This window comes from Schistocerca cancellata, chromosome 4 (genome assembly GCF_023864275.1).
Source record: "Schistocerca cancellata isolate TAMUIC-IGC-003103 chromosome 4, iqSchCanc2.1, whole genome shotgun sequence".
Lineage (NCBI taxonomy): Eukaryota > Metazoa > Arthropoda > Insecta > Orthoptera > Acrididae > Schistocerca > Schistocerca cancellata.
In genome coordinates, this window is record NC_064629.1 from 728412689 (window position 1) to 728427943 (window position 15255).

Sequence of the window (15255 nt, forward strand, 5' to 3'; positions counted from 1 at the left end):
AACAGTTATGTGATCTCGATAAGTTGAAATTCATTTTTATTGGTCCAGTTCATACCAATTAGCGTTTCTTATTTCAGTTCCGTCTTATATTTACGTGTTGTATTTAACACACTAATCAGCATTAATATAGTCTTACAAATTATTGAAAACAGTCTAAAAAAGTTCAGATAGTTTGTCAATTTCACGCCTGTGCATATTATGTTGGTAGCACTTCGTCGCCTTGCCTGTTATGCTGTGTAGCAGACTTTAAAGCCGTGCGGATCAGCATAACGAAAAGGCGAGGGGTCTCGCTCGTTTTGTCCACGACTGTACATGCATCATTCAATATCTTTAGTTGCACCACACTCAGCATACAGCCATCTGTCCTCAGACAAGGTGCGACCAACATCATGGACATTTTTAAGAAAGTGGACACACATCCTGTGGATGTCCCTGAAAGACAAGGGACAAAAGTAAAGGCAGGGAAGCTGCTCCCTATGTTAAATTGTGGGATGGATGCACCACTTTCATCTTGCCTAAGCCCCTCTGGGGTAACCTGAACTTTGGAATCTGTCTTAGGGCACAGATCACTGTGTCTGCACCAGCTCAAACTTATTCTCTATGTTAGAATTCTTAAGGTTAAATTTACATATCTGCTCTAGCAAAGACCTGATGTGGTTGTTGCTACTACCTTCCATTAATAGTTAACAACTGCATGATAAAGCAGGACAAAGAAATTGCATCCTCTGGAGCTTGACAAGTCTCCGATTTTTCTCTGCTGCTGTGATTTCATCATCTTCCACTGGCAAGTTAGAGGCAGGAGAGATACTTTAAGTGTAAAATGTGGGGATGACAGCACAGTGTGTAGCTGTGCACTGCAGTGAGGATCCATGACCCCAAGGAGGGGTCGACACAATGATAGCGAAGCGGGGGTAGCCCAGTGTCAACACCATAAAGAAAGTGGCAGTAGGACACTGCACATCCACTGACTGCAGCAGAATCCTTGGTTGGCTGGAACATGATGTGGCTTGAAAATAACAGGAGAGTCTATGCATGGTTGTAACACACTGACACCCAGACACAGCGCATGTAAGTGCACTGGACAACCAACATCTAGTAACTTCTAAGCCATGTCAGTCAAGGAATGTGTCAGGTGTCACAAGGGTGATCCGTACACCAACAGTGTGGATTGACAAAAGCCATAAATGTGCAGGCCAGGTGTAGAAGGTGGTACTACACATTCCCAGGAGCAGCCAGTGGAAAAACTGTAGTTCTTTATAGATCATGTGATGGGCCATCCCACTGCACTACCACAAATTTCTACACTACTGGTCACTAAAATTGCTACACCACAAAGATGACAAGCTACAGATGCGAAATTTAACTGACAGGAAGAAGATGCTGTGATATGCAAATGATTAGCTTCTCAGAGCGTTCACACACGGTTGGTACTGGTGGTGACACCTACAACGTATTGACATGAGGAAAGTTTCCAACCAATTTCTCATACACAAACAGCAGTTGACCGGCGTTGCCTGGTGAAACATTGTTGTGATGCCTCATGTAAGGAGGAGAAATGCATGCCATCATATTTCCAACTTTGATAAAGGTCAGATTGTAGCCTATCGCGATTGCGGTTTATCATATCGCGACATTGCTGCTCGCGTTGGTCGAGATCCAATGACTGTTGGCAGAATATGGGATCGTTGGGTTTAGGAGGGTAATACGGAATGCCGTGCTGGATCCCAACGGCCTCGTATCACTAGCAGTCGAGATAACAGTCATCTTATCCGCATGGCTGTAACAGATCGTGCAGCCACGTCTTGATCCCTGAGTCAACAGATGGGGACATTGGCAAGACAACAACCATCTGCACGAACAGTTCGATGACGTTTGCAGCAGCATGGACTATCAGCTCGGAGACCATGGCTGCGGTTACCCTTGACGCTGCATCACAGACAGGAGTGCCTGCGATAGTGTACTCAACGATGAACCTGGGTGCACGAATGGCAAAACGTCATTTATTCGGATGAATTCAGGTTCTGTTTATAGCATCACGATGGTCACATCTGTGTTTGGCGACATCGCGGTGAATGCACATTGGAAGCATGTATTCATCATCGCCATATTGGTGTATCACCCAGCATGATGGTATGGGGTGCCATTGGTTACACGTCTTCGTCACCTCTTGTTCGCATTGACAGCACTTGGAACAGTGGACGTTAAATTTCAGATGTGTTACAACCCGTGGTTCTACCCTTCATTCAATCCCTGCGAAACCCTCCATTTCAGCAGGATAATGCACGGTGGCCGAACAACTGGCTCATCACAATACGCCAGTCACTACTGTTGATGAACTGTGGTATCGTGTTGAAGCTGCATGGGCAGCTGTACCTGTACATGCCATCCAAGCTCTGTTTGACTCAATGCCCAGGTGTATCAAGGCCGTTATTATGGCCAGAGGTGGTTGTTCTGGGTACTGATTTCTCAGGATCTTTGCACCCAAATTGTGTAAAAATGTAATCACATGTCAGTCCTAGTGTAATATATTTGTCCGATGAATACCCGTGAATCATCTGCATTCCTTCTTGGTGTAGCAATTTTAATAGCCAGTAGTGTATGTTGCAACAGGATAAGGTCATGGGAGTGGGCATCCAGCAGGGGTTGCTTGAAATGAGAACAGGTGAATTAGATAGGTATACAGTCCTCTGTATTCCATTCACTGTATACAAGAGGTGCAAATAGGCAAGGTGGGCAGGCCAGAATGGCTAAGAGGAGCCATTATGGCAGAGATACTGTAAACCAGATTTGGGAGAGAGAGTAAGGTGAGTCCTGTGTGTCATCAGCTCAAAGGCTACAGGCAGAGAATGAGTCGTGTGTGGGACCAAAGCTATGTTTGCAACCCTCAGGACCTCAGATGATGATCCTGTCACATTCCTTATTGGTTGCTGTGGATGCCACTTGTAGTGTCCCTAACTTGCAGTTTCTATCTAGACTGAACTACCGCAGACCTGTATAATCATCCAATTCCAGTCCACAAGTCGTGGAAACATACCTGCAAGCATAGGTCAGTTCCAAGTGTGAGTGAAAGAAAATTTAATAATTGAAAACCAACTAAATATGTTCCCAAATTCCTCCTGCACAATACGAAATGTTGTCTTCCATATTTTATTAAATCTTGACACTCAGCAGTTGACCCAACAGTAAACCATTCAAGGCTATTAATGACACATATTACAAAACATATTACTCTTTCAGTAGTTGGATAACTTGCCGCAACATGGATTCCTTTGTCATCATGGATTTCTTTTTCATCATTGAGACTGGGTATTCTTGCTTTACTTTTCTCTTTTTAAAAAATAAATAAAGTAAAAAAAAGTGAGTGATGTGAGGAAAATTTGGATATTCTAAGTAATAAATACTCAATGCTTCCATTCCTAGAGGTCCACCATTCAAGTAAACAGCGAAATTGAAGGTCAGGAGTGCTCCTACAATAGAACTGAGAAAATAATAATTAATGAAGGTAATAACATTCTAGTAGAAGACTCATCATTACCAATAAATGCACATTCATTATACAGTATCTATAATACATATCTATACTACTACATAAAGAAAAGTCATTGTTTAATCTTGTTACCAAATATCTCAAAAAGTTCTTGACTGATTCACTGGAAATTTAAAAAAAAAATCATAAAACAAGGAATTGTTGTTAGCAAAAATATCAAAAAAGTTCTTGACCAATTAAATTCAAATTTTTACACCATATGCTAATGAACATTTGGATAGACGTAGGCAACACATTTTTAAGATATAATTGGAAAAGTAGTTAGGAAAAATCTCGAAATTTTTTGACCGAATAACTTCAAATTTTTACACGGTAGTGTAATAAACATTCAGATAGCTGTATCTTTTTTAAACAACAATGTAAAAGTTTTCTGTTAAAACCAACTTTGAGAAAGAAAATGTTGTGCTGAAAAAAAGTGCAGTTTCGTTTTCATTTTCACAGTCAGTTTTGACTATGAATAGCAGCACATTTAAACATTAGACAATTTGTTTTTCCCATACATACACTTTCCCCTTATAGATAATTTTAAATAAAAATTGTATATGCAACTATGTATTATTTTGTTTTGCTTTCATGCCATCTGTTTTAACATAAAATAAGCAAGTTGTATTTATGGCTGATAGGATTATGATTAAAATACTACTACAGAATCTGAATCTTCTGAAACTTTGTAATCCAATCCATTTGTGCATTAAAATTATATGAAATAAGGCCACTGAAGCTATTATCCTTACAATTCCAGCAGCAGAATGTGTCTGTTATATCCTGTACCCATATATCAAGGATCTCAAGCAGTTTACCTATACATTTTAAGCAACTTCAATTCCCATTCAGGGTTTCATTGGCAGTAACAATAAACAATTATACAAGTGCATAATGTCTGTTCTTTTTGACATGTCCAAAAGAACATATACCGTATGGAATCTACAACTGTGATACACATTAATATAAGCTGAAGGTGGAGGGGGAGAAACGAAAAGAAAGGGAAGTAACTCATGATGTCACCTGCATCAGGACTTTATGTGGTGTCAGCAGCACCAAGTGAAAATGTGTGCCAGAGCAAGATTCGAACCTACAATTTCCTGCTCAATAGGCAGTAGAATTAACCACTGCACCACTTGGACACAGTGTTTGTCACAACTGTGTGGACTATCTCAGTACACCGCTCAGCTGACCCACGCACTCACCTAGCACTACCTATTCACAGTCCCCATCCATGTTGTCCATGCTGCTACTTTGAGTTCCTGGCAGGATGTTGAACATAATTGTGAATTCGCAATGGTGGTGGTGGAGTAATAGCCCATCAAGGCGACTCAGTTATAGAAATGCATGGTGTCTGTTCTTTTGCTACATGGTAGAGTGGGTCAGGCAAGTGGCATACCAAGATTTTCCACATAACTGAGATAAACACTGCGTCTAGGTGGGAGTGGCACAGTGGTTAACACAACTTCCTAGTAAGCGAGAGATCCCAGGTTTGAATCCTGGTCCAGCACACATTTTCATTCAGTGCCACTGACTCCGCATTAAGTCTCTGTACAGCTGACATCATGAGTTCCTTCTCTTCCATATCCTCTCTCCCCCTCCACCTTTAGTTTGCATAACAACAGACATGGTTCAAGGGGGGGGGGTAGAGGGAGGGAGGGGGGGAGACAGAGAGAGAGAGAGAGAGAGAGAGAGAGAGAGAGAGAGAGAGAGAGAGAGAGATGAACAAACAACACTTGTTTTAGTATTAAATAATAAAACATTAAGTTTAAGATAGCACAGGTTAATGTGATATCAGATTTTTATAGCCTTCTCATTAGAAAGGTTGTAGAAACAGGAGTTCCCAACAGTTCTGCAAAACAACCTATCTACTGACATGTGTTCTTACTGTTAGAAGTTTTCTTTAATTTAAGGCCTTGTTGCCATTTGGTCCTTTAGCAGAATGAGCCTTCTGTTATTTCACTAGTTATTGTAGCGTGAGACATGCAGTTATGAAAAGGTAATTGCCTAAAATAGTGAGGACTTTGAGCATGTATTCATTCAGCTCTGATTGGCTGCAGCCACTACCCTTGATGAATCGCACAAAACAGGGAACACAATAGTCAGTCTCATTGTGTGTCATAAGCAGGTGGACTGAAATTAAAAGTAGTGTCTTAAAATGTCATATTTACCCCCAAACATAGTACTACATAATGCAGTGCTCTATTCTACAAATTCCACTTCTATGATTGTTCTGTGAAAACTCTGACAGCAAAAAGGTGTCATCAGTATGAAACCTTCAGCAAGTAAGTTAAGAAGAAACTGTCAATTGCAAGATGCTATGTAGGAACTGCCCTCCATGCTCAGCTCGGTGAATCTCCTGCTGTTATTGTTATTTTGGTTTCTACTTAACTTAATCACACTGCAAATTGAAAAATCTCACTTGTACACTTTATGCTTTTAGTGACAAAGCATCCTCACTGGCCATGCTGTAACCGTTAGGAGTAGATAACACTTTTGTTTCTTGTAACTGTTACAGATTAAAACACAGATTTGCTAAAAAATGACATATTCTACACATTACTTTTGGCATTTTGCTAGTGCTAAGTGTGTATAGGTTTCATTTTTTCACAGATTTTTGAGACCACTTTATGATCACTTCATATGGTTATTTTGCACAGTTCACTTTCTTGACTTGAAACTTTATATTGTCCGTAACACACAAAATTTGTCTGTGGTTTTTTTTTTTTTACCAAACAGTACTATGTAGTAGTCATTTCATTTGTTTTTCTGAATAAAAGTCTTACGAAAACCTCTTGCAACCTTAAACCAGTATCTTTTAGATCTAAACATGAAAAACCTTTGTGTATACATAATTTGAATAGTTACTAAGTTGCACTGAATAATTAAATAGGTAAACATCTTAATTTTTTCTGTAGCAGGGTTAGACCTTGTCGTGGAGGTGATACAAAAGAGTTTCAGGCAATCAGCCCATGCTGTCTCCCCCCAGAGTGTTGGTTGTGTATGAATTATGTTCATGGGTGTAGTCTAATGTTGTTTTATGTGAGCATCATTTTAGCTCAAATTTATGATGGAGATGTGTAGCAGAAATGTTCACATTGGCACCAACATTAGTGGTAGATAAACAAAAATGTTGATTTCAACACTTGACAGCTGCGAGACATCCAATATCAGTCAAAGAGCTTGGAGACTATTGTAAATGTAGAATAATGCCTTTGAGATAGCTCCTGGGAACATCAACCTGTCTCCTGATACTATTGCTCATCAGTTCTTGTTTAACGGAAAAATTGAGGGTCTCATAAATCTACAAAAGTGAACGACAAATTAGATATTGTAACTTGCAACCTCATACATGGAATTAGCATGGAGGAACTTGACGAACTCATTAAGAAGTAGAAACATGCTAAAACTAAAGCTTTAGATTATATGAAAGTGTAACAGATTAAATATTTAGGCACAAAAGCAGATCACTGCATTTGTTAGTTTTTATATGTTTATTTGTCTATAAATGACAAACAAACCTCTATTACATGTCATAGATGTGTTCTTACTTTTGCACATCGTGGTCATGGTAGTGAGTGCCAACACAGTCCCAGTCCAATAAGGTGAATGTTCTCAGTACACAGTACCTTTACAGGAAAAATTTTTCATCCAACTCACATCAACTCCCAACACATAGTTCTTAAAGTAATAGGGTCACCATCCTAGCCTTGACCCATGAGGCAAGTGTTACCACATCTATACTATCTGCTCTATAGGAAACTGATTGCATACATTTAATTTCCAAATTCCTGCCAATGAAATGGAAACATACATTGCTATCAGTCTCTTCTCAGCTCCCAACTAGCTCACTACAAAGACATCAGAAATTTCACAAAGAAAAATTCTCAGGACCAATGTTCAAAATAAGAAAGATCCAACAGTCACAGAAAGTCAAGCAATCAGTTCTCACAGAAACAAGAAGACTCAGACTGCTAGTTATTTACTTGATAAGGCTGCTTTCAATTGATGTCACTAGCTTCTCCTAAGTCTCTGCACACTCTACTGTGAACCACAAAATTGCTGATCAGCCATCAGTACCAGAAGCTGCCAACTTGAAGTCAAGCACCTCTGCACTAAATCACAACACTCGTTTTCAGAATTCAGACACTGCTGATGAACCTCTGTACTTGTACACAGAAACAAAACTTGGAGTTCTTGCAGTCTTTCTGTACTCGAAAAGTAGCTTTCTCATGCTGAGTTGGTAATGATTTTCATATTTGGTTCTTTCTTTTAAGTCACTCTCTGAAAATTTCATCTATGGTCGGATCATTACTCTGACATAACACACTATATAATTTTCCAGTTTCTGAAGAAGAAAAATATTTGAATGACAGCGCAGCTAGTATGCTGCAAAGCCAGATATATTATTACTGTTACACTTGTTTAATTAATTTGCATGAATAATCTGCTACATTTTGCTGTATTTTCCCTCTAGAAAATTCATTAATAATCAGCAATAGTGATAAAAAAGAGAGAAAGAGAGAGCATACAGATTTGAAATTTATATTTTCAAACCATTATAGCAACCAAAAAAGCGCAAGAGTTGTCTCCTTAAAGCACAAAAGTCTATATGGTAGGTAATTTTGAAACAATTTTCATTCCAAAACATACAATGTTAAAATTTCAGTTTGCAAAAGAAAGAGATAAGCAATTTTATAAAAAAGAAGTAGTCGTAATGAGACTTTTGTCCTTGGGTATCTCCAGTTAAACAGACAGGATTGAATGATAGATAGTAATTATAAACAGATAGACGCAAATGGAGAATGGCAGATAGTGAGTAATTTTAAACACATTTCTAAAGTTTCATAGCCTCTATGTCTCATATGTATTTGTATCTAGTTGCTGTTGCTGTGTTTCAACATCCAGTCAGGTTCACAATCTGTGTCATAACCAGCAGAAATTCTGAAGTGTCCTCTCTCAGTCATTCAAGTAAGCACCCAATAACACACGAGGCACATGCAATTGCAGAGTGAGCATCAAATATCTTGTATTTCTTCTATCAATGACTCACTCACTCTGTCTGATGTCATGCTGTGGACTGGGCTTTCTGCTGCTATTGCCAAGTGGTCCAAATTTCCTGCTGCTTTGTCAACAGTGGTCCAAACTTTTTTTTTGTTATGTGAACAAGGTGACAAACATTGACATTATACAATGAAGATATCACTTGTTACCTTCATGATCTGACAAATAGTTTTGATTTTAAAGGAAGTGGTTCATGCTCATTTCTCATATTGTTATTCATACTTATAGTCATAACTGTTTCTCTAATTTATGGATCACTGGTTCATAAGGACATATAGTGGCCATGTTTGATTGATGTTTTGGTATGTATTGTTCCTGTTCTGATACAAGACAGGGGTCTTAATGCCATAGTCTGGGTACATCAAATAAAATAATCAATAAATAGCTAAGAATATTTCTTTTATATTGTTGCAGAAGTTCTCCCTGACATCTAAGCTTCTGTTTTTCATTTAATAAAAATACTGGCATCAAAGAGCTCCAGATTCCTGTGTGATCTGATAAAGGCCTTCCTTGTTTCATGGTGACTAACACTATTTATAATTAGAGAAGAAAAGAATTTGAATTTTTCATCTACATCATCGTGGTGCAAATTTTCCCAGGTTTCTTCATTTAGTATATGATTAAAAGTGCTAATTCCCTGGTCATCAATGACTATTCTCACTGTACAGTTTTCAGTCATCTTTCAGTTCTTATTAAGTACATCTTTAGCAAAACTTTACTGCTTTGTGGTACTAAGGAACTAATAATAAATTCCAATGAGAGTAACATATCATTTATTGTCTGATTATTTAGGTGGGCAAAACATACTATGGAACATGATTATACTGATCTGTTTCTGGTTGACTATAGAAAGTATTTTTGCTTTCTTGATAAGTATTCTGAGTCAAATCAGCAGAAAATAAGGAAGCCTTCACCTTTGACAAAGTGTGATTTGCACTATTCAGGTTGGGCACAGGTCGTAATCCATTGGTACAATGCATCCTTTCACTTGACCAAAGTATGAAAGTCACAGCTTTATTTACACAGTGATATAAATATTGACAAGTCCCAACTGACTGAAGGACATATTTGACAGTTTATATGCTGTATTGCTTTGAATTCAGTTTAGTGGGTATAACAGTAAGGTGCACAAGGTAATATTGTTTGAGAAATCTGAATGAAACTGGTGGAAGCAGTTCTCATACATATTGAAACATATAGTAGAGAATAGGCCAGTGACTCTTAATGTTGACTGGTTTGACTACTGCCCATTATGGACTTTCTGTATTTGTTCCCAATGAATTGTACATTGGTTGTGGGGCACTGTTAAGTGACCTTAGGTCCCAATCATATTTCTGTTGGTTAGAAAATGTGACATATGTATTATTTCTGGTGCATGGGATACACAGTCAAAATGAATTTTTTGAAGGACATTATCTTTCTATCATTGATGGTAATGTTTTATTTTTCAGCACACAACTGCAATTTTGTCACTTAGGTCATTGTCAAGTGTTAAAAAAGGGTCTTAAAGCAAGTCATAAATATCAGGCCACTGTACAAACTTCAAGACATTCGAAACTGTTTTTGAGAAAGAATGGGTGGCATCATAATTTGAATTTTAAATAAAAATGCTATCAAATATGTGTTTCAATTTTTTTCCACCACCATGTCAGCTCATAAAATATGTGCTGACATGGCAGTGATAATACACAGACACATTTGTTTCTTTGCAACAATGGTAGTGGGCCACTTGTCAAACCTTGTAGGGCTTCCATTGTAGTTACTCCCCATGGAGATGATGTGGTGTCCCTCTCCGAATTATTCGAACAATCTAGAGTAATTTTCTGCATTTTATTTCATAAATAAAAACTAAATGTGTCTGTGCTGAATTGTGCATTCCATAAAAAAATTCTTTTTTATCATTTATTTATTTATCAGTGCAGTGACACCATGTGAGCCAAGACTATTTGGTTGTGGAATGAATCAGAGCAAAGTTTGCAGAATGTTGACTAGAAATTTATACACAAAGAATTACTAAAACATGAAGAAACTGTGAGGTAGTATACAAATAAATAGCACAATACAGAGAAAGTTCTCTACTACTGCAAGGAACTCCTGTACTGAAAAAAAGGAGTGTGGTATAAGAAACCTTTCAACTTTGATTTGAATACTTGGGTTTCATCAATCAACTTTTCTTTTTAGTTCTGCTGGAAGTCTACTGAAATTGAAACCTACTGAATAGAGCACACCTTTCTGTACAATGCTTAAGAAAGTGTTTTAACAGTGCATATAGCTTTTCCATCTAATATTCACAGAATGAGTGTTGCACTTTCTTCTGAATGATTCAATATTGTCACCAACAACAAATCTCACAATGGAATATTTACAGGGATGGCCGAGTTAGAATTCTGAGACACCTGAACAATGGCCTACATAAATTTTGTGGACCGACACCACAGATCAGTATGACCAACCTTTCCTGGGCTATGATGCTCTTGTTGAGTACACAGAGTTACTACAAAATATATCACATATGTGATAATACAGTGAAAGCAAGAAAAGTAATCAAGCCTTTATGTTTCAGTGTCAGAGACAGTGGAGATCATTCTTACAGTAAAGATAGCAGCATTTAGTTTCTGCAGAAGATCTTGAACATTACACTTCCAAGGAAGCATTCCACCTACCCTCAGTTCTAAGAATTTAAAATGATTGGGTTTAGTGACTGAGTAACTACTCTGGGATAGTAAAATCTCTCTTTACTAGAGTGTCATGTTTGAAACTGTACATTTTGTGTTTTGTTACAAATAAGCATTAATCTATTCTCTGACAGCCACGTACTGATGTCACTGACGATCCTGTCAGCTACACTGATTATATTAAGTTTCACATCTTTCAGAATACATCATCTCATCTGCAAAGAGAAACATCTTTAGGCATGTCATGTTTAGCGATAGATCACTGATATGTATCAAGAAAAGAATACCACATTTGATACAATCAAATGCCTCCAATATGTCACAGAAAAACCCAACCAGTGATATTCTATCATTTAACTGTTTTATTATGTGCTCAGTAAATGTATAAAAATCTGTCTCAGTACTGCTGTCTCACTGAAATCAAAACTACAATTGGTTGAGAATCCCATTACTACACAAGTAGGTGACAACGCTGGAGTACATTACTTTCTCAAAAATTTTAGAAAATGATGTGAGGAGTGAGAGTGGGAAGTATTTACTGGCGTCTGTGGAGCCATTCTTCTAATAGAGAAACTTAATAATTGCAAATTTTAATCTGTTTGGGAAATTATCCTGGATTAATGATGAATATAAAGGAACTAAGAACATCATATATTATAGGGACACAACTTTTAATGTCTACTCACTTTTTAGTCATTATTATTGTCCTTATTTCATATGGGAATGTAGTATTATTTATTTCAATAAATGTCCTCTGTATCGATACATATTTCGTACACATTTACTGTATTTCACACTGCTGCCATTCCCGGTAACAGAAATAATGTCACTTTCTATGGCTCCTTTCAATGTCTCTCTCAACAATATTGATATTTATTTGATTTTAATATCTGACAAGATGTGCACACTCCTGGATTTTTCCAATTTTTCTTAACATGTTCCTGTAGTGTTTATAATATGAAGCATTTCTGAATCATTACTTGCTCTGGGTATTTTTATATTATGAGGATACTGGGATATCTGTAGTGATCCAAGGTTTATTTAATGACTTCTCAATATTGCATTAAATTATATTTTTAGGAAAACTAAATTCATAATTTCAAACAAACTCATTAAACAAACATTAAATTTACAGCTACCATTAGGCTCTTAGTAAACTTCACTCCAATCAATATTTCTAAGTCTTTTTAAAGTTTTCAGTTGTTTTATCATTAATCAGCTTCACTGTTTCTTTTTTATTATTTTTCTCTTTTTGAGAGTTTCTGGACAGTACAGCTATTTCAGGAGTTGGTCAAAAATATGGAAAAACCAGGCCCTTGAACATAAATGCAGATGCTAGCCAAGCCTGCAGCTTGCACTATGTATTTCACTAGGAATGGCATCTGTGCAATGTCCTCAATACGTTGTAGGTGTCAGTCTTGGTGAGAACACTGTTCTGTGTAGTCGTGAGTGCATTATATTAGAGCTAAGTAAATTTGAACATAGGCAAATTGTTGGCACTTGTATGGTGGATGCTTCTGTAACCAATGTGGCCGAAGAGTTCAGTGTTTCAGGAGGCACCATATGGCAGATTTGTACCACATACAGGGAAAGCACAAAAACATCATCCACTAACAAGGAGTACACAGCAACTGCCATAAACTGATTTCTCAGCAACTTCACTCAATGTATGAAGAGTCAAAATAAGTGAACATGTGTCTCGGCTCATCCGTAGATACTCTACCATTTCTGAGAAAATGATGGTCAGTGTTTTTGAGGTGCTTTATGTGTGTTTTAGCAGGTCAATCATTCAGCCAAAGTGGTGGCACAGTGACTAGCATTGCAGCTTCACACTTTTGTGCTCCATGTGCAAAATATGATTATTACTTTTATTTTTGGTTTTCATTTATCTACACAAATGAACATTGAAATAACATCGTTCTTATTCATCTACTAATTGTCTGTCACATGACTGAACTTAAAAAAGAAAAAAAAAATTAAATGAGAAAGTTTTTTAAACTTATGTTTGGTCAAATTTCTATAGTGTATCTTGATTCATAATCAATTGCAAGTGCTGGTTTTTGGTAAAGTGATCCATTATCTGTGGTTTGCTGTGAAATTATTGTCAATGTATGAAGTCTTCAGCATGTTAATGACATTCTTTACTGGGTGAGATTCATAAGAAGAAATGTCACTTTTCAAACCTGCCTTCGCACGATGCTCGTGGTGTTCGGAATTGACTGTTTCTACAGTCAGTCCAAGAGAATGCATCGAATCATTCTGGAGAATAAACATAAGAATAAAATACAAAAATTAATATAAGAGCTGATATAAGAATGAAATATAAGAATTTAAAAAGATTGTAACCGCTGAACATACCATACACACATACATTGTACAGTAAATGTACGATACTTATTGTGAAATCCAGTTGTAATTTTACAAATAATATAACACCCCTGTATCTCTTAACCTGACAAGAAATATTCATGTAGTAACCTTCTCCAGACAAGTGTGGAAAAATGAAAAACAAAAATAAAAGTAGAATGAGATTTTCACTCTGCAAAGGAGTGTGTGCTCCTATGAAACTTCCTGGCACATTAAAACTGTGTGCCAGATCGAGACTCTTTTTTTGAATTTGGGAACTTTGCCTTTCGTGGGCAAGTGCTCTACCATCTGAGCTACCGAAGCACGACTCATGCCCCGTCCTCACAGCTTTACTTCCGCCAGAACCTCGTCTCCTACCTTCCAAACTTTACAGAAGCTCTTCTGCGAAACTTGCAGGACTAGCACTCCCAAAAGAAAGGATTGGAGTTAGTTTGATGAAAATCACACCGTAATCTGAGTGAAGAATTAGGAAATGTCTGAATTTTAATTTAGCTTAAGTATCTGAAATCATACAAGCTAGCGGCGAGCATGAACAGCCATTGTCACAGAGAAGGGTGCTGATGCCCACAAAAATGCAAGCCAGCATGATGGGAAATAAGACTCTAGCTACTGGAAGTTTCAGAGGCAGGCGTACCAATGCTAACAGTGACCAAAATACTTACTGCTAACTTAGCAGGAATGGACACCCCTTCGCTACAACCCGGTAGAAGAGTCCAAGGGAGCACAGTAGAGTAGAGGAAAAATAGTGAATGATAAAGTCACAGTTTGTCATAATTAAGAGGTAGGGGTTGGGAGAGCTTGGACATATGTCAGACACCATCTTCACCATTATGGCATAATAAGTTTTGGTTTTGTTCATGTTAAGTGAACAACATCTAGCTGAGTAAATTGGATAAGAAGAGAGTCTGATTTGTGTTGGCAAAATATATTTTGATTTGTGACAACCTACAAAGACTTAAGCCAAGGGCAGATCACAAACAAAGGTTATGCCATGTGACATGCCATCACTCCCACTCATGTAAATAAGTAGGATGCTTTGACTACTTCAATATCCACTGTCTCAGTGTTGTAAATTTATCATTGCTGATTACCACTTTGTTGTGATGGTGGGGTTAGTTTATTTGGGTGTCTCTGAGAATATTGGGCTATTAATCACTGGTTGGTTTGGAGAGTAAATGGACCAAACTGTAGGGTCATTAGTCCCTTTATTAATTGCCAGCATATACTAAACTGACCTGGTGTTGTAGTTTGAAGACTCATGTAGCAGATAGCTAAATCATATGATGCAGACATATGGCAGCATACAATTGTAAATTCAGCCATGAGAAACTTTTTCCTTAGTATCAGTAGTGTTGTGTTGGAGGAAAGAGTTATGGTAGCATGAGCTCTGCGAATTCTTATAAATGCACTTGTCACTTTGTGCAACTGATGTAACTAACATTCACACCTACAAAATAGGACAAAGGGCCTCAACAATACTTTAAGATTTTGCCAGATGTGTCTACTATTCATTTACAGGGATACCAACCTCTCCTAAAGTGTTGTTATCTTAGAATAATTCATTACCAGTTGAAACAATGGATTGCAATGTACCAGCAGCTGCACTTCATGTAAGTTTAA